General features: G+C 37.7%; 1 pseudogene; it reads right to left on the bottom strand.

Annotated features, from left to right (window-relative positions):
• Positions 1-4,310: 4,310 nt before the first annotated feature.
• On the bottom strand, positions 4,311-13,887 carry LOC101565303 (annotated as a pseudogene).
• Positions 13,888-20,591: the final 6,704 nt, after the last annotated feature.

Raw genomic sequence — 20,591 nt, 5'->3', positions numbered from 1 at the left:
CAGGATGATCCACTCCATACCTCTGCGAGAATGCTGCCTGGGGGGCAGCATGTGCTATCAGTTTAACAGTTAGAGCCTTTCTGACCCCACCCCTCCGGCCCCACCCTGGTCCTCTGGGCCCACCCCTCAATCCACCTGCTGCTCCTCTAGCAGCTTCTGCCTAATGACCTACATGAGGCTTAGGGAGGACAACTAGACACAAACCATAACATTCTGCCCCCGACCCCCAAAGTCTCATGCACTTCCCTTTGTCCAAAAGGCACTTTAGTCCATCTCTAAAAGTAGCCAAAGTCCCAACATTTTCAACATTGCCAAAAAGTCCAATTGCCAGGTCTCTTCCAAGATCCAAGGCAAATTCAACTGTGAGCGCCTGTACAAATAAAAAGTTAAATACATCCAACATTTAAAGACACAAGTAAACACACTGCCATTCCAAAAGATATACACAGGAGGATACAAGCCACTGGGGACAAAACAAACCCAAAATCCAGCAGTGCAAACATTAAGTCCAATAGTTCTATGTGAAACACCTAGGTCAAATCGTGAGCTCCATGTGTGACCCTTTATAACCCTTCTGGAAGTTGTAGCTCCCATAGCTTCTCTCTTAGGCCAGCTTTGCTCCCTCTTTGAAGTTTTCCTTAGATGATCCACATTCCTGGCTTTTCCAAATTTCTGGGGTTAGAACTGAACAGGTTTCTCCCAGCTTCACACACTGCCCTCTCAGTGGCACACTGCCTGGCCTCCCAGGCCTTCTTCTGAAATTGAAGTGGAGACCTTCTTAACTCAGAACTCCTGCATTCTGCATGCACTTAAAACCAATGCCATGTGGATAATTCCAAGGTCTGCTGCCATCTAGAGCAGTAGCCAGGCTTTCCTCTCTCTTGGTTGCAGGGGTTAACTGCCTGGATCACTGAGTACTCTGACCCTGATTCTGAGGAACAAATTCTCTGTGCCAGGGCCATTCTGTAATCTGGTGTGGCTGTGCCTCCATTCTGGAACCTGGTGTGGCCACCTCCTCCATTGTGGAATGTGGGGCTTTGCAGCTTTTTCCTTAAAGCAGTCCCTCAACCTTGCGATTCTGAGGCTACAAAGGCTCAGAACATGCCACCTTCTGTGTTACCTTCAGGACATCTTTCTACTCTCCTGTTCCTCCTGGGCAACGGAGATCTCAGCTCTATCTCTGCATTCCATGGCTTTATTGGAGCTTTTTTTCTGGCCAAACTCACAACATTTTAGATCACTCTGCTGGGTTCTTTGCTTTTCATTCTCAACATAAATCTTACTAAGAGCCCCCAAGAATAACCTGCCACTGCCCCAATATTTGACTGGTTTGAGATTTCCTTTGAAAGATTAATCAGAGGCTGGGGAGATGGCTCAGTGGAATAAGCACTTCCCCAGCAAGTGCCAGGGCCTGACTTCAATCCCCAGTTCAGAAAAAAAAAAAAAAAAAAAAAAAAAAAAAAAAAAAATCAGTCCTCCATATTTAATCTCAGTCTCAGACAAAGTTGCTGGACATGGGGAAAATTCAGACAAATTTCTGCCAAGCCAAAACACAAATGATCTGGAGTCCAACAACCAATGCAGTCCTTCTTCCCAGCAGAAACCTTCCCAGCCTGGTCTGGGAAGGCAGGCTTTCTATCAGTCTTCTGGTCTGAGCTCTCACCAGAATCTCCCATATAGAACAGCTGAAGCAGTTCCAGTGCTTTGCTTATAGGCGATATCAGCAAACCTTTCCAGTCTCTTCCCATAAACCATTCCCAAAAGCTTGTAATCCACATCATCAGGTAAAACCACAGCAAAGACCCCACTTTCCTGGTACCAAATTCTATATTAGTTACTCTTCTCTCATTGCTGGGACAAATACCTGACACTCAAAATGAGGAAAGGAAAGGTTTATTTAACTCACACTTACTGAGGATTTTAAGAAACTGAAGGAGAGGCTGGGGCACTGCCCTGTGCAGCATGACCCTCTCCACCTCTCTGAGAAAGCACAGGCTAGGCAGTTTAATGGTTTGTGCCTCTCTGTCCCCATGCCTTGGGCCCTCCCTGGCCCTTTGGCCCCGCCCCTCAAGCCACTCCTTGCTCCTCCAGCCTCATCTGCCCCATAACTTACATGAGGCTTTGGGGGGACAACTAGACACAAACCATAACACATGGTATCGATCTTCTATAAGTTAAAAATTAGTGCTCTTAGATAATCAAATTAAGATGAAGATTTACATTGTTGACTCTTCACTCCTTAGTCTTGAGCTTGAAAGGAACTCCCACAATGGTGTTTCTGAGCCTCTGGTTTACAGACAGCAATCATGGCCCTTTTCAGACTCCAAAACTGTCCAACTCATTCCCTCTAATGTCTTTCCACACAGCTGCTTAGGTCCTATTTGTTATACTTTCATGGTGAGTCTTAAATAAAGTACAAAATAATAGCCATCAATTATCTAACTTTACACTTTCAGTTCAGGAAATAAATATCTTACTCAATACTTTGAGTTTTACTCCCAAATTAGTTGTGGTAATAAATTTCTTAAAATATATGTTATTTTTATGAGACAAGGGCCTCATTTTATATTTTCATATATGTTAATATAAAATATTTATATTTCTTATATATACTTGTACTTAATACACACACATATATATTCATATATGTATTATGATAAACTTGTGATTTGGTTAGCTTGCTATTGTTTTTGTATCTATATTTTTCTATCTGGATTTACCTATTTATCCTCAGAGAAGCACCTAATTTGTCATAACCTTTTGGAAAATTTTGACTAAATATTTCCTTCATTATTAAAATCAATCGTGGCATGCACATCAATTTGAATAAGGATGAATCAGGGGCTGGGAATATAGCTCAGTGGCTTAAGGCACCTGCCTGACAAGCTCAAGTCCTGAGTTTGATCCCCAATATAGCAAAGTCAAAGATCTTACTGAACAAGGATGAATTCATCAAAATTCTGTTCCTGAAATTGTTTGTAGGTGTCCATTCTTTTCTTCCTCTAAGTGTTTATGACAACAGTTCTCAAATCAGTCTTATTGTTCCATAGATAATTTACAAGTCCACTATGAGAGATTTGGGCAATTTCTGACCTCTTGAGGAAAAAAAAAAAAAACTTTCAATCTGAAATATGTACATTGTTACACTATGGTTGGAGCTCAGAGAGACATTTTGAGCTAAGGATTGTATCTGGCATTTATTTTAAGAAATGCTCAACATTTCACCTCTTCATAGTTGCATCACTATTTTGCATTTAATCCTTTCATCTGAACCCCTGCCAGAATACTTAGATCATCTGTGTATACTTCACCTTCCTTGTCTTTTTCCCATTTACTTTTCATCTCATCATGTTATTGTGTGTGCTAGGAAAAAGTTTTTCTTCTAATTTTCCACATCATAAACATTTATTCAGGCCTGTGCATTCTACTCTTTATCCCACATATTGATTTGTCCTAATTTCAGTAATTACATTCTTTCTTTCCAAGATCTCCAATAAATTCTTCTCTTCACTGACATATTGCATTTGTAAATATCTCTGTAACATATTTTTTTTGACAATAGTTCTTTTAGTATATCCAATGCAAGTAAATGAAAATTAAATGATCTTTGATTTTTAACTTCGAATCCTGACACCTAAGTGTGACTAGAGGGTAGGGGAACTTGGCTATATCTGCCATACAGTCTGGTGAGCAAGGTTTGCTTCTGTTGGATGACGCATGTGGAAGCAGTCTCCGGGAGCCGCGGGTGATCATGCTGTGGAAAGAAGGCCGCCACACAGGGACCACGGGCAGGTGTACAAAACTGGAGTAATCTCTGAGTCAGTCTCCGTAGGACAAATAGCTTGAAGCTCGAGGGTGTAAAGCAACTTTGGGGGAAGGAGGGCTACCTTCCCAAGAAGGAGAGGAAGGCTGGAAATGCACCCGAGGCCCCTCCTGCTCCTCCGGAGAGCTCTGCAGCCGAGAACCCAGACCACGCGGGAGCAAAAAGGGACCAAGCTCAATTCCTGGTGCAGTCGAAAGAGGAGAAAGAAAAACAGCTGCTGGAGTCCTCATTGTTTGTTGGGCTGGGAACAGAAAATCCGATTCATTTGGTAAGTAATTTATTCTTCCAAGAATTTGTGTCCCTTTTGTGCAGAACACAGACTTCTTTCAAAAGCTTCTTGCTGCCCTCTGCATATCTGGTGGAGAGCGTCCTCCCAGCTTTTGCCTACCTTTGTGTCCCAGCCTCAGAGCCACCAGTGACACCGTTTCTGTCCTCCTAGGAGCAGATCTGATCAGCTAGAGTCAGCTAGGACAAGGTCCACACAAAGTCATGGGTACGACGAGAGCCCTGCACCTTCTGGGTTGGGGGCCGGTGAAGAGGTCTCCTCAGCGTTGATAGCAGCATCAGCATCGCTGTGAGAGGAGTAGGTTTCAAAATGGCTTTTTTAATAGTGAAAATAGGCATCGATTTGTTTCGATGTCTAAGGAGAAATGGTGTGTACATTTTTATTATTCAGCCTCTAAAAATGACCACTACTATATTGTAAAATGAAAAATGCCTTATTAATGCGTAGACTATGAAATCACAATTAGTATAGATGAACTAAAATGATTTGATCATTTCTGTATTTGAGGGTAATTTAAACTTCTCTAGTTTTTTTTTTTTTTTTTTTGGAATACAAAGGTATTCAGGGTCTCAGTGATTCTCCTGTTTACAGCCTCCTAAGTGCTGGGATTACAGTCGGGCACGACCGCTCCCAGTCTCAATTGCCATCTCAACGTGCCCCAGATAACTCTGTAACTTAAAACACTGAGCAAATGTATTGCTCTTAATTTTAATGTCCATTGTTTTAGACCCTAACAAGTTTGTTTCCTCAAATGATCTTAATGTAAACTTTACTAATTTTCTAGTGATTCACTGAGAGCTCATATTCGCAGTCCAGAACATCTGCTGAAGTGTGAGCCTTTTTAGCTCATGATTTCCACCTTGGTGAACAGAAATAAGTATTGTTAGATCCCCTCTTCAGCTCAGTGAGAGCAAGAGACAGACAAAAATGTATGATAGAATTCAATCTCAAAAGATATTGTTTGGTCTCAGTTTCTCACAGCATTTTCAGCCTCCTAGGGCACTTTAGTGTTCATGGGACTACAATAAAAGGTTTCTGATATTTCCTGACTTTTTGTACCACAAGTTCAGTCGTCCTCCCAATCAAATATTTCTCTGACATATTTATTCAGCCCTACTGTTGGATAGAATTCAGAACATTTTCACTGATCTCTCACAGAGATTCATAGATTGAATTGGATGGAAAATAATTCTATTCAAAATGGGATGGTTAGATTTTACGGAAAATTGATTTGTGACAATGCAACAGATGGAGAAAGTCTATTTTTTCTAAACATTCATGCTAAAAAAAAATTAGACAAACCCTACAACATTTGTTAACCATTTAGCCAATATTTCCAAAATAATATCAAACTCTTAAAGTGATCTATGCATCCACATCCCACCTCAAATAGAAGAAATGTTAAAATCTATACAGATAGTCTCTTCTCAGCCTTTTGGCTAAGATTAAGTGTAAAATATATACAAATAAACTGAATATAATCTGGAAACATCAACAATTCTTGGTTTGGGAAGAAAATTATGGACACAAATATTTCATCACTTTCTACATTCCTTTATGCTAATATTATAGTTTTAAAATTGCTTTTTCTTCTTCATAGTACATATGTGAACTTAAAGCTTTACATATGTACATATGATTATCATACTTATGTCTATCTTTTCTATTAAAGAAAATAATAGCAAATTCTTTGTTTTAAACATTAAACATAGGGCCAGCAAGATAGCTCAGCAGACTAAGCACTTGCTTTGGCAAGCACAGGGACCAGGGTTAGATCCCCAGTCCCACATGCCACACTGGCCCTGCCCAGGATGCACTGAGCTGGTGACTAAATCCGAGTGTGGTGGCACATTCCTGTAATCCTAACTCTAGGGAGGCTGCAAACAGGAGGATCACTGTGAGTGTGAGCTGCGTAGTGAGATCCTGGTACCAGATACATAAATTGAAAAAAAAAAAAATAGACATAAACTCACACTGAATAAAAGGCACAGGTCTTTTAAATAGAGTCTGATTAACTCTGAGAAAAGTATAGAGCAATGTATCAAACCCCTCCATGAAGAAATAATATTACCATATTATTCTCTTATGTTCCTTTCTATGTCAGTTGGGTCCACTTCAAAATAAGCAATGTGATGGATAAAGTTTTATAATTCTTAATGATCTTAATAACTATAATTACAAAATTACAACCTGAAAGATAGGAAAAAAGTTAATAAAAATGTAGAAATGTAATGGTAGCATCTATAGCAGTGACATTTAAGACTGAGTTTCCTGAAGGTCAACAACTAGGGTTGTTCTGTAATAGCAAGCAGAAACACTGAAATGACACAAAGGAGGTGAGGTAGATTGATTTACACCCACAAGCACTGATCAGGACCACTCCCAAAGTATCAGGCTAAGTCTCTGGTGGTCTGGGACTGATACATAACACAAAAGCAGGAGGTGCAAAGGTGAAACAGAACAGCCAGACACTGGTGATTAGCTAGCAGGGTGAGATCAAGGTTATGAGAGTAGATTAAGGTGCATCAGTGTGTGAAGCTCGGCACAATGGCACAGTCAGATATTTTATATGTTTGGTAATGCTTTCATGGTTACAGGAGTTAGATAATTACAAAGCCGTAAGCAGTTAAAGGGATAAGCAGTTCCAAAAGAGCAAAGTTTTTAAAAAGAACAATTTCTCTTATACAGCATTGCCCTATCATACCATAAACAAGAATTTTTTGATATTATAACACTTTAAAACCTAGAGTGTAGACAACGTGCCACCTTGCCCTTCTCCTTGTAAAGAGAAATTCTGAAAGTTTATCTTTACAAGTGAAAAAGGAACAAACAAATCATTTTTTGATTGAAATATTTTATATTTCTCCCATAATCCCAGCCATCTTATTTATTAAAAAAATACTATTTTTGTTACTTTAACATAGATAGATATGAGTTTATGCATACATTAGTGTAACGCACACATAAATACACTAGTTTACTATGAAATGCTCTATTACTGTGAAATGTTGACTATGTAATGAAGTTTCCTACTCCACGCTCTATATGAGTTTACTATGAAACGCTCTATTACAATGATGTCAGGATCGTATTTCTCTTGACTGCACTGAGACTGCTTTGATGGATTAACTTGTACCACCGAGATCTGTGTAAGTTCTCTCCATGATGTTCACATAAGAGAAAATAGGTCCTCAACAATGTCACACAAGAAAATACTTCTCAATATGCTTTCAAGGGCATAATACACCCCGGAATCATTAAACATGTTTTAACATCAATTCAATTATAATAATAGTAGCTTCTTGTCTTCAATTTTCCTACCAAATGGATCAATTATGCCAAAAATAAGAAGTCTGTTAAGTTTTCTGCTATATAGACAGACAGCAAAATGAAAATGTATGGCACTGAATATTCCTCATCAGCAGTAGTTTTCTCTGTGATATTACTGTGACTTATACAACCTTGCCGTGTCACCTTACTTTATTAGAGAAATTTTGTGTGGTCTAGTGGATATTAGTTGTTACCAACTTATAACTAAAATAGGTTGAAAATGCTATTGGACACTGAAAATATCATTTAAAAAGTAGTTATAAAACCCAGTATACGTTTTGACCAAAATGGGTCAGCAAACACTATGCACCTTTTAGTATAAATTGGTGTTGGAACTCTTCCTGCTTGAGTGACACTAGCATCACATTTGGCTGTACTGATAATTAGATCTGTGCACTATCCTGAGGTTCCACATCTGGTAAATTACTTTCTTAATTGTGTTATATTCTTGTGTCAGTGGAGCAGAAGGCACTCTGAGCCTGAAGGCACGTCATCTGGCCACTTCTCTTTGACCTGTGAACTCTTACCCAGTTACTCTTGTACTTCCACCGAGCTGTTCAACTATTAGTAGGACATATATTTTGATCAAAATGATAACAAAACATAGTAATTTTTACCCAGTCAATGAACATGAAGAAATAATTAATAGGCTCTTATCTCTGTAGCGTAACTTGTGCTTTTACCTGAGCTGTTGGAATCCTTCACAGTCATGTTCTTTAAGGGAAGGAAGCAAGAGGAGTAAAAAAATAGAAGGAAAAATGTTGAAACAAAGCTTTTATGAACAAAGAGAGGAAGAATCATTGAAGAGAAGTAGGCAAATGGGGAAAAACACCTTCTTATGAATATTTAATTAGTGGAGATGAAAAAAAGAATAATAGATAGAGAGACAATCAGACAAATAGACAGACAGACAGAGATAATCTGCCTTACATTGAGAATCTCTTCTAAAACCTGATGTGCTCATAGACAGGATTCTTGAAGGTCACTGAATCATGGGAACCCTATATTTATTCATAGACTCATTCAAAATGTATTCAGCAGCTAAATATACTATTCAAAGGTGATGTTTATTTGGAAAAGTTATGTCATGGGGAGTATGACCCATAAGATTATGTTTCCTTTTCTAAGTCTTCCTTTTCTCTTTGCTTCCTGTTCACTATGACTTGAGCTGCTCTCCTATGCTCAGGGTTTTCCACTGTTAAGGGCAAAGCAACACCTGAAACTTCTGTAATTCCGAGACAGTAAAATCTTTCTTCATCTGATTTGTGGGTATTGGATATTTTGTCCCAACAATGAAAGAGTGAATAAGATGAATTTTGTTACCTGAAGATTGGGATTGTTATCATGACTATCTGACCATGTGAGTTAGAAGCATCTGGAACGATTTGGAGATGCCAGGTAGAGAAGCTTTAGAATGTTATAAGCAAAAATTCAGATGGTAAGGATCAGGTTCAAGAGGGTGAAGTTTGGAACAAGGATTCTATTGGCAGCGGGAATTGAAGAGCATGTGTGTTATGTTCTGGTTGAAAATTTGTCTGCAAGTGATACTATGGTCAAGAGAAACAGACTAAGCTGCCAGAGGAACTTCAAGAAATAACAATGTTTAGACAGTGAGGTATGTATTGTTAGTGGTTTTTAGCCAGGTTGATTGATTGATTGATTGATTGATTGATTGATTTTTAACAATAAGGCTTTTATTCATTGTATTTTCCCAAGGAAAGGAGAAGGAAAGGAAAAGACACCACGCATGTTACAAAATGATTAGAAAATAGGAAAGAAAGTATAGTGCGGTGCAGCAAAATCAACCATCAAACAGACACCCCAGTGAAGGGGTCACCAAAGCCCAAGGGGCCTAGATCCTGGCAGTTCAGGAAAAATGTGAAGGTTCAGAGAAAGAACAGACAGGTGTATCCTGTCCCACCCTCCACCTCCATCCCTCTCCAAAATTTTAAGTTTTCACACAAAGCTTTCGTTTCTAGAAGTAAACATGGAGTTACACTCGTCTGTCTCCTGTTACACAATCTTGAGGCCACTTTGACATAAGTTTTTTACACCTACCTAAGTAAAAGTTCCTGAGTTCCTGAGTGACATTCATACTCCCTGTCCTGGTCTTGTGACCCCACTTGCTTCTCTAGGATTACAAATTGAGTAGGCTTGATCCATCCAAACAGCAGGTGTTTGGCATGAATTGCATCCAATAACAACAGTCTTGACTCAGGAGGTTGAGAACAGGGGTAGGGGATTCTTGCTCCTTCAGGATTTCTGCCTAAGTCATTTAAGAGTTGCAGAGATACTTTAAGAATTAAGTAGATATGTGTATGTGTGTGTAGATTTTCTTTAGGGGGAGAAGAAGGTTTTAGGACAGATTTAGTCCCGCATAGGAAACAAGAGAAAGGGAACTACAAAAATGGCTCAAGATCCCCACTTCAAAAAAGCCTCCCCCGGCTTATTTTTCAGATCTTTTTGCTTGGTGCAGAAACTTCAGTCAAAGATTCTTTGGCTACTTTTCTCTCAATACCAAAAGAATTTTGTAAACAATAAAACCCCAAAAGAACATGAAGAAAAGACCAACATATATTTACACAGACTAGGCCACCTTGCCATCACCAACTCAGAGACTCAGCAAAAGTCCTTCAAAGCCAAGACAAATACAATAATTAAGAGGGGGCCAGAATTTGGGGGAGCCAAGAAACCAGGATCAGACAAACACTACTCAGTGCTTTCTATTGCAGTTGTCCTGTCTCAGCACAGCGAGGCAGGTCTGCAGTGATCTCACAGCACATAAACGAAACCCCTCTTTTCTTTTTTAGCTACCAAGACACTGTTCATCACTACTACACCAGGGCAGGACACTGGCTCCTGGGACCACAGGGGCTCTCTCTTAAGAATCTCTCTGAAAAGCAAGAATGTTGAATGGTTCAAAATTTTAGTCCTGCTTCTTCATATAGCCATTGATGCCCAGCAAAGAATAGGCACAAGGGTATTGATCTTAAAACTCAGCCTTACCAACTCACTTTTTCTTAACACACACACACACACACACACACACACACACCCTGTTGTGCACTGTCAAGCTAGGCTTACCTATCTAGCCTAGGATGGATCAGATATGTAAAGCAAGCCCCATACCCCTAGGATTAGACAATAATCATCGCATCACCTAACGTCAGCTTCTTTTTGAGCCTTTTACCTGGCCCAGCCTCTCCTAACTTCTCTGTACCACCATTTCTATTTCAAATAATTTTCAATATTCCAGTCAAAGATCAAGGCGTGGGGCAACCCCTTTAAAACCTAGTCTCCTATCAAACATTTTTAAGGTGGAGGGGGTTTCAAAAGGGGACTATGGCAGAAGATTCAACTCTAATTGGCTTAAATGAGGTAGTTCATTTTATAAGCTATGCACTCTAGATGTTTGCTCTCCATAGTGATAAAAACAAAAAGTATTCCTGCTGTGCAGACCGGGAGCTGCTGCTGACTTATCCCTGAGATTGCTCATCTACCTGAGAACACAGTGCAGGAATGAGGGCCTTAGATTAAAATATAAAAATCCAAAGCCAGAATATTTATATTATGAAAAAAGAAAAGTTAAATGCACAAGATACATCATTTGCACACAGTGGGACCCAAGGGGCAGTTATCCAAAGGAGCAAATAAATAAAATCACATTGGCCCCAAAAGAGGTAGGAGTGAGTTAAGAGCAGCAGGTCTGTGGCTTTTCTCCAAACCATCCTTTTTCTCTGTCACCACAGCTCATTGCTTGGAATAGTTCCCAGCACCACATCCCAAGATTGGGTTATGAGGGAAAAAGATACTAACCCCCCCCCCCCGGGAGCCTGCTGGGCCTTCAGTGGACAGGAGGCCTCCCTGTGGTTAATGCTTTGGCAGAAGCGGCACTTCTTAGGCTGGGGTGGCAGCTTGCATTCCTTGGCATGATGGTCTAGACCACCACAGTTATAGCACTTGTCTCCTTTGGATCTGCGCCTCTGCATGTTCTTCCCCTTGGGCTGTCTCTCACTCCCAATACTGGACACTCCACCAGGACCGGTGACTCGGATGGATTCCAGGCCCTTAGCAGACTTTTTAAAGGTGAACTTCACAGCCTCATCTCCTCAGGCTCAGAATCCCTCTATGTTCAGCTTATTCTGGTGCACAAAGACGTCCACTGGGCGGTGGGGGGCGGGGGGAGAGGTCGAGCGCAACCCCGGCGCAGGCGGTCATGGACCGAAAGCTGAACCCTATGTGCACGTTGAACCACTTACAGATGCGGGCACCGTGCAGCCACTGCAGCTCATCTGCCACCCGAGATGCATCCACTGGTGCCTTCTCAGGCCCCTTTTCCTCCGCCTTGATACAACCACCTGCAAACTGCTGGTCGGACACCGAGCCCACGGTCGTCGGCTGAGCCCGTGGCCCCGGGCCCTTGGTCAGACGGCTGCTGGCCTCAGTGAAGTCTGGAGGCAAAGGACGCAGGTTTATTTAAATGTTGGGGGAGAATCTCATTTGAAGTTTTCAACTTGTCTATACAAGAAGCACCTGAAAGAAGTGCCTTACATTAAAAGGTTGTAGTAAAGATTTGAAAAAAAAAAGACAATTATCATATATCATCACAACAGAAAAGACACACTGAGATCCTCTAGGAATCCACCGATCTCACCCATGGCATTCCCAAGAGTATAAAATGTCAAAGTTTTCATTCGACAATATGTGTCCTGCTTCAGAAGGATTGTCCAGTGAATTCATTTTCCTGGGATTCATTACAGAGTGCTCACATATGCAGGTACTAGGAATCCTATGCAGGGGTGATCAAAGTAATCCTCTGCAAATTACTGAAAATAGTCCCAGACTATGAGAGCCTCATAAGATGCTGGCTTTATGGGCATGCAGAATACAAGAGCTATAGAGAAAGGAAGAGTTTCATCTAGGTTTTAGGAGAAGGTCTAGGAGGTACCATTGCTGTGAGGGGGAAGCTTGCAAATTGAGAAAGTGAACCTGCATATGAAGCAGTAGTCCCAGAAATTTGTGGATGCCAGGAGTATCTGAGGAAATCCACCCTTACGATTAAAGCTGTGTGACCTGTAATGCTGCAGATGTGAGGCCACTCAATCATACGGAGCTCAGATATTACCACACGTTACCAGACAAGCTATCAGACTTACCATTTGACCTGACAGATTTCAGTCTTACTTTGGTCCATTTATTTTCTCTGTCTTTTTCTTCTTTTTGGAGTTAGAATTTTTATTGTGGGCATTGTACAGCCACCATGTTTGATTTTGTTTCTAAATTTTACAAGGGCTCACAAATAAAAGTTTAGCTTGAGTGTCAGAGGAAACTTTGGATTTTGATTTTACAGCAGGACTGGCATTGTTCAGATTTTGATAGTTAGAAATGAACTAAATAATTTTCACATGAAGAGATGCACATGGGCCTAATGGAAGCCAGGGAATCACTATTATGGTTTGGATTGAGCATGTTCCCCCACGTCCTCTAACTCTAACCCTTATGCGTAGGCCTTTCAGGAGGTAACCTGATCATCGAACAGTCTAACTGACTTGACATTAGGAAGCAGAGTCTGGTCACAAGTGGCCATGTGCCGGGGCTTACCATGTAGAAGCATAGCTTCCTTTCCCTTCCACCTTCTTTTCTTTCCCAGTTTTCTCACAAACATGAAGTGAGTGAGTTTCTTCCTTCCAGATTCTTTCGCCATGAAATTTGCCTTGACATCAGCTGAAGTTAGTCTGTAAACATGAGCCAAAATAAATAATTCTTCATTTAACTAAGTGAGGTATTATCTCAGTAGTAAAAGAAAGAAAGGAAGAAAGAAAGAAAGAAAGAAAGAAAGAAAGAAAGAAAGAAAGAAAGAAAGAAAGAGAAACAAAGAAAGAAAAGTGTGTGAGACATTATACAACCTATGCTTGAGAGAGAGAGTGCTGAAAATCTGGCCTGTTTGAAAAATTATACTTTCCAAACTATTCAATACATTTTAAATCAATAATTTATACACTTATTAATTCAGTAGCATCAGATTGAGGATTCCATTTAAAAACTGTCACCAAATAAGTCAATGGCAGTTCATAAAACAGAACATCTAATATTTTTAACTAAGCCTTATAACTTGTTATCATGAATAATTGAATGATTATCTTCAAAAATTACTGAAAAGTTTTGCAGAAGTAGACACTTTACTGGAGGAGCCAGTAAAATTCCTCGGCCTTGGCCACACTGTCATGGTTACCTTGCCGTGTTGGAACAAAATATCCAAGAACTTGAATTTAAAGAAAGAAGGGTTTACTTTGAATCACAGCTTGAATAGCTTCACTGTATTGTTGACTGGCTCCAAGGAAGAAATAGCATATTGGTGTAAAGTTAAGCACAGAGAGAGAAAAGATTTCACAAAAGAAAGAGAGGAGTGATTGCATATCGCCGGTGACTCACCTTCACCGACCACCATATGCATACCAGCAGCACATTAAGCTTTCACCTTTTATACATGAGGCTTTGGGTTAAACCACAACACATATCTCCTTGAGATCAATAGAAATCAATATATTTGTAATCAGGAAACTATTGTAGGTGAAAGAAATAAAAGTCAAATTTAGACATTAGGACTTTTGAGTCTTAAATCATTTTAAGGCTTCTAAACAGACTGATGATCCTGAAATACCAACTTTCATGTATGAAATTGCCTATTGTGCTAAAAACTCAAATTCAAAGGTGAAATAAACAATATATGACTCACTGAGGAAGTGGATATGGAAATATAATAATGAAACGTATTATTTTAGAAAAATGTCCATGTATGAAATTCTTGCTCTCAGAATGAAGAAAGCCTTTACTCAGTAACCCTGTGATTAACGCAGTTCAGGAAATATTTTTGAACAACTGTGAGCAGATACTCTGCTAGGTAAATATGAAATCTGACCATAAAATAATATAATTAATTTTATTAAAATTGTTTTGTCAGAACAAAACCCCTTTGTCTATGTGATGCTTTTGAGAATATCTTCAGCTTAATAAATAACAGTTAAAAATTCAGCAAAAGAGAGAGGCTAGCAAGAAGATCAAAATCACATAATAGACATCAGAATAGAAATATAGACAAAAATTTCATATGCTTTGTTTCTCTAATCATGGGATTTATACTAAAATCAAACATGCTGACTTCTAGTTGGAAAACATTTGTTTTCATCCAGGCACTGCTAAGAAAGAATATTTTAGATTTTACGTGCATGAGTCCACTCAACAAATGAATTAACCTAAATTCAAGAATTTAGGAAAATTAAGTTTCCTCTACAGGTAAGAGAAGTTTTGTTGAGAAAACAGCAAAAGGAAGAATAAAATATTTTAACACAGCTTGGAATGGTAACTCCACTTTATGTTCCATAGACAATAATTTCAAAGTGAGAAGTGTTGCTTTCCTGAGCATGACATATGGGAATTGAGGTAGGCAAGGTGATGGTGTAAATCTTGTAGGTATGCTTTGCAATGGCTTGCAGTTGGTCAGCACCAACTTACTTTTCAGAATTAAAAAAACAATAGCTTTTAGTGTAGCTGCACAACTATTAATAATGCATAACATTCAGCAAACGTTTCATATTTATTAACCTTTTTATTCTCTTAGTTTGCATAAAGAGGAATATCTCAAAGAATTCTCCTTAGAAGACAGAAAAAATATTAAGTCTGGAAGTCATTCACTATATCCAAATGATTAAAAGGTATGGCTTTGGTGTTTTAGTTGCAATCAACACCTGACAAGGATAGTTGCAGAATGTCCAAATACATGGAGAGATTCAGAACACCTCGTGTGAAGTCCTTTGTTGTGTTCAGATAGATGAGCAACACCAAACTTTCTTTATAAAAGCTACTGCCTAAGCATATACTAATAATTTAAATCTTGTCCACCTATTCTCTTTTATTCAAATCTGTACAAAATACCATTTTCTTTAAAATCTTTATCAAGCTTCACTAGACCAGGTATTTTGTTATATATTTATGTAACGTGGCTTGGTCTCAGTTAGTAGTGCAGGCAGTACGCACCCTAATGACCAATTGTCAGAGACAAGGAATTTCACTGCCACATAGCATACACTTGTGTCAAATACACATTTAAAGAGAAAGAATAAAGATAATGAGTAAGATTTCATCAGTTCAAAAATAATCCTACCAAATGGTGGTAACTTTGAATCTAAAATAATTGTAATACTCTTTTTGCTACTCAAAGCATATTCCAAGGTGGGCCTAAATTGCTAGTGGTTGCTTAACTGAGGTATGTGATGATGTCTATAAAAGAAAAGGCTGTGTTGGATAAAGTCTTAGTTACTTTCTCATTGCTTTGACACAATTCTACATACGCACAGCTGTAAGGAGGAAAGAATTACTTTGGCTCATGGTTTTTACAGGTTGTCATCCCTAACTGGCTAGCTCTAAGTCAGGGCTGCATGGCCAAAGAGCATGGCGGTGGAGAAATAGCTCATGGTGTGGTGCAGAGTTCAGCAAGATCAAGGTAGAAGGATTGGAGATGGACTCTTCTGGGCCCCAGTGACACACCTCCTAGGACCAATTTCTGCCTCCACTGTCACCTTTAGCTATAAATATAGCAGTGGATTAATCTGTCGATGACTCACACATCCATTATGCAATAATCTCCCAAAGCCCCACCAGTGAGGCTGTGAGTCACAGGGCACATCTCGATGTAAAGTACAACAGATACAGACCTTTATGGTTCCTCAAGCCCAAAAGGCCATTTTCAAATTAAAATTGTGCATATGTATGAATTAATTCATGTGACTGTGAAAGACTTCTATGGATAGAGCATAAAATTTAACTGACACTCATAAAAATAAAAATCAATGAGAATAATATTATCTGGCTGGTCAACACAATACTGAAAAGTTACAATTATATTCCTGAAACAAAATCAGTAAATTTCAAAACTTAAGAGTTTTTATAAATTAAATTAGATTTTATTCTTAACTTCATATGAAAATTAAAAGGGAAAGAAGACAGAACATAGAAGACTGAGTAGTAAAGAACTGAATTTATGCATATCTGTACATAGAAAACTCAAGTAATCCACATGAAGTATTTATGCCTCAAGAATGAAATTGTGGAAACAACCAAGAAAGTTGGGATTTTTTTGAACCCGTAATTTAGTATTTTCTATTAATATAAATACAATATAAAGAAAATGGTGGAAGAAGAAATGAATATTTAAAATGATGCAATATAGGATAGAGCACTGCGTGATTTCCCAGTTTTCTATGTTGCTCTTCATCAGGTAAAGCAGACGAGATTGAAATTGGCAAAGCTACTCATTCTTCAGCTGTTTTGGCACTTGGTATTAAATAATTCTTTTCTATTTAATCAAATAAAGAAATAAAAAGACTGTAGGAGGGTAAATAATTTCTTTTGGTCTTTATTGTCGCATAAAAGGAGATACCTTATGAATTTATTCATTTGCTTGGGTGTCTCTGAGTGAATTCTAAAGCTAAAATTAATGAGTATTGAATTCTCTGTCAGGGAGAGATCATATTGATTATGCCACATAAGTGAAAACTATCAGAGTGATGTTTCTAAGCAGAAACTAAAATAATTGTAGTGATCTCTACTAAATACTATTCAAATTTTATTTTGCATTTCAGTCAATTACATATAATTGCTAGATTCTTTCATTGTTATTTTACATTTTTAAATTTAAAACCAAATTTTAATATTACAAAACTGTGTGAAGACTGACTCAAATGAGTAGATACCTCATTTCTTAGCCTGGTCAGGATCTCAATTTTTCCAAAATATATTTCTTTCTTATTAGATATCATGATAATTTCAATTTTTGTACTGCCCAAAATTCTTAATAAAAAAAGTTCAATTGTTCCATTGATTCATCTTTTTTTTAATCAAATAGAAAATACTACAGGAGATTTGACAAGTACATTAAATAATATTTAATACTCTCTCCATATATCCCTTTCTTGTGTGTTTCTCCTGATTCATAATTAAGCTGTTGTTTTATGTTGCATATCATTTGATTATATGTAGGATGAGACTCCTCTGTAAGGTTAGACTTCTCCATACTTAGGTCATTTGCTGTCAAAGCTATCAAGTTCGGGGATGGTCCTCGGCTGAGACTCACAGAGTTACTTAATTTTTGAACTTCAAGATTTCTCACTTGGAAAAGGGTGAGATGGCAGTGTTTAAGCACCACATGAGCACTATCAGATCCTAGACCTGAACACAAGAATTTCCAGCCTACAACTACACTCATAGTATACTTGAATGATTTAATTTTAGAAAAATTTTAATAGTCTTACTGAACGATATTAGGGTAGACTTCAAAAAATAATTTTTCTAAAAAATTAATTTTATTGAGAAAGAAATAGCAATGAGACAGTTTCAAGACAGGTTATTAGGATAGTTCCAATAATTAATACATTGCATATTGTTACCTTCATAGTAATTATTCATAGTACAAGATACAGACATGATATCTTGTCTAAACACTATTAGTACAAATCTTTATTTAATTGTACTATATATTTGTAGATTCAGCTGTCTCGAGTTTCATATTTTTTAAATATAGATGACAACTCAAGAAAACACCATAAATTCAATGGCTTATGAGCAATTTCTATTTACCAAAATATTTCTATTTATTTATTTATTTATTTATTTATTTATTTATTTATTTATTTGGTGGAACCAGGGATTGAACTCAGACACTTGGGCTTGCCAGGCAAGAGTTTATTCTACTGAGCCATCTCCCTGGCCCCCAATATATTTCTTAGATAGGGAAATCACAGTTGAAAAGAAATCCAGCTACCAGTATAATCAAGTTTGTTTGTTTGTTTCTTTTGTTTCTTTTGCAGTACCAGTGACTGAACTCAGGACCCTGTGCTTGATAGGCAAGCACTTATTTTATTAAGCTATCTCCCCAGACCCCAAGATTTTAAACAACTATATAACTAATTTTTTTTCTCAGGTTCTGGTCAGGGTCCTTTTCTGAATTTTAGACTGCCAAATTCTGATTATAATTTCACATGATAGGAGTGACTAGGTATCTGTCTCTAAGGTTTCTTTTGTAGAGGCACAAATTTCTGTCACAAGTTCTGTAAGCTCAAGAGTTAATTACTTTAAAATTCCCACATCTTGCTATTCATTACCTTTCTGGTGAAGATTTCAATATGTAAATCAAGTTAGAGGTGCAAATCATTTATCTATGACAATTGGCACAATGGCTCATGATAGTTAATCTCTCATCACCTAGTGTTACTGATATAGTTGTGTTTCTTATGTTACATGGTCCACGTCAAGAAATTATATGTTTATTAAAATATTTAATGATTCTAGCAAAGTCACTTATGAAATCTAGTACTCCCAGAAATATATATGTTGATCTGTTTATATTTTCCCTTCGGTGTACATTGCCTAAGAAAGGAAAAACTCTGTAAATACCCACCTCTCTTGGACTATAATTAAGTTCACTCTAAAAATAAAGTACCTAAGTAAAATACAACATATTCTACAGGTGATTTTTTAAATAACAATAGAAAAGTATGAGGAATTAATGGAGAAAATGAAATGAGCTGAACTCCAAAATTTCTATTATATTCTGGATGGATTCACATTTTTGGTTTCCTAAAATACTCTTGCATTTCCTACACTTTTTTTTTTTTTTTAGTGGAACCAGGGATTGAACTCATGCCCTTGCACTTGCCAGGGAAGCGCTTATTCCACTGAGCCATCTCCCCGGCCCCGCCTACACTTTTATCTGTGCCCAAATGTACAAAAATTTCTTCTGCATGAATATTTTGATGTATATTTTCATATATCAGTAATATTCATATCTTGTTGTCTATTTGCTCAAAATATTACCAGCCTCCAAAAAAGAGAAATATTCTTGCAAGGAATATTGGATCTAATATAAAGAAAAATAGATATGATGAATCAAATATAATGAGTAGTTTCACATTTTGTGTAGTATAATTATTTCAAATTAGAGGATTATATGCTAGGTACATTGATTTTTCAGTTGAGCAAGAATACACTTTTCATCTTCAACCAAGCAAGTAATATACCATAATTGAATAACATAATAACATAAATGTCTCAATTTTCAAACAGAAAATATAACATTTGCCTACAAGTCAAATGAAATTCATATTCTAAGCAAACTTCAAATAACACTCATCTTATTCATGGTAGGAAATAAGGTTTATTTCTCTGCCTCTAAGGAGTAAATTGGACACATGTAAAGCTATCACAATTTCACTACAAATTTTACATCTTTTCATTGAGATTCTTTGACTCTTTCCTGTGAAATTAGGGCTGCGATTGATATAAGCCTAGATATTATATCCCTTGAAGTAGAACAGTTATTTTACTGCTAATAATATGATCATTAGCTATTTGATTCCTTGGGCTTATATTCAATAAAATGTCTATAATAAATGAAATATAACAAGTGATCCTTAACATGAATTTTATTTTACTTTCTTTTATTTTTAAGAGTGAATATATTTATTGAGGGAAAGAAAGCTTCTCTCAGAGACAGGGATCTAAGGTGACCTCAAAAGGTCCTTAATATGATTTTAAACAATTAAAAAATGTGTAGAAAATCAGAACACCTTTCTCCCCACAGCCTCTCCAACATTTGTTGTTGGGTGATTTCTTTATGATAGCCATTCTTTCTGGGGTGAGGTGATATCTCAATGTGGTTTTAATTTGCATTTCATGGATGGCTACTGATGTGGAGCATTTTTTCCTAGATTTATTCGCTTCTTTAATTTTATCCTCTGAGAAGCGTGTGTTCAGAACACCTAATATGTTGCCGTAATGAACATATATGACTGGGTGTTGTCAGATAAAGCTATAAGCTCCTCCTAAGACAGGAGTGTCTTGTTGAACATGCTCTATAAATACTTGATGAAATTAAAGAAGGCCTTCTTTATAAACTTAAAGAAGGCCTTCTAGGCAGTGAAGGAATGAACGGAAGACGAGGCCACTGCAGACTGAGCAATACGGCCACTACCTCTTAGCAACCTGGTTGCTAACCTGTAGCACGTTGCTAAAACTCTCTAACCTCCACTTTTCATCTACAAAATAAAAAAAAATAATGACTCTTTCACAGGATCACAAGGATTAAAATCATTAGAATTA

Source organism: Octodon degus, unplaced genomic scaffold (assembly GCF_000260255.1).
Source record: "Octodon degus isolate 3935 unplaced genomic scaffold, OctDeg1.0 scaffold00149, whole genome shotgun sequence".
Classification (NCBI taxonomy): Eukaryota; Metazoa; Chordata; class Mammalia; order Rodentia; family Octodontidae; genus Octodon; species Octodon degus.
Note: the sequence above shows the minus strand (reverse complement) of the source record. Positions and strands in the feature narration are given on the sequence as shown.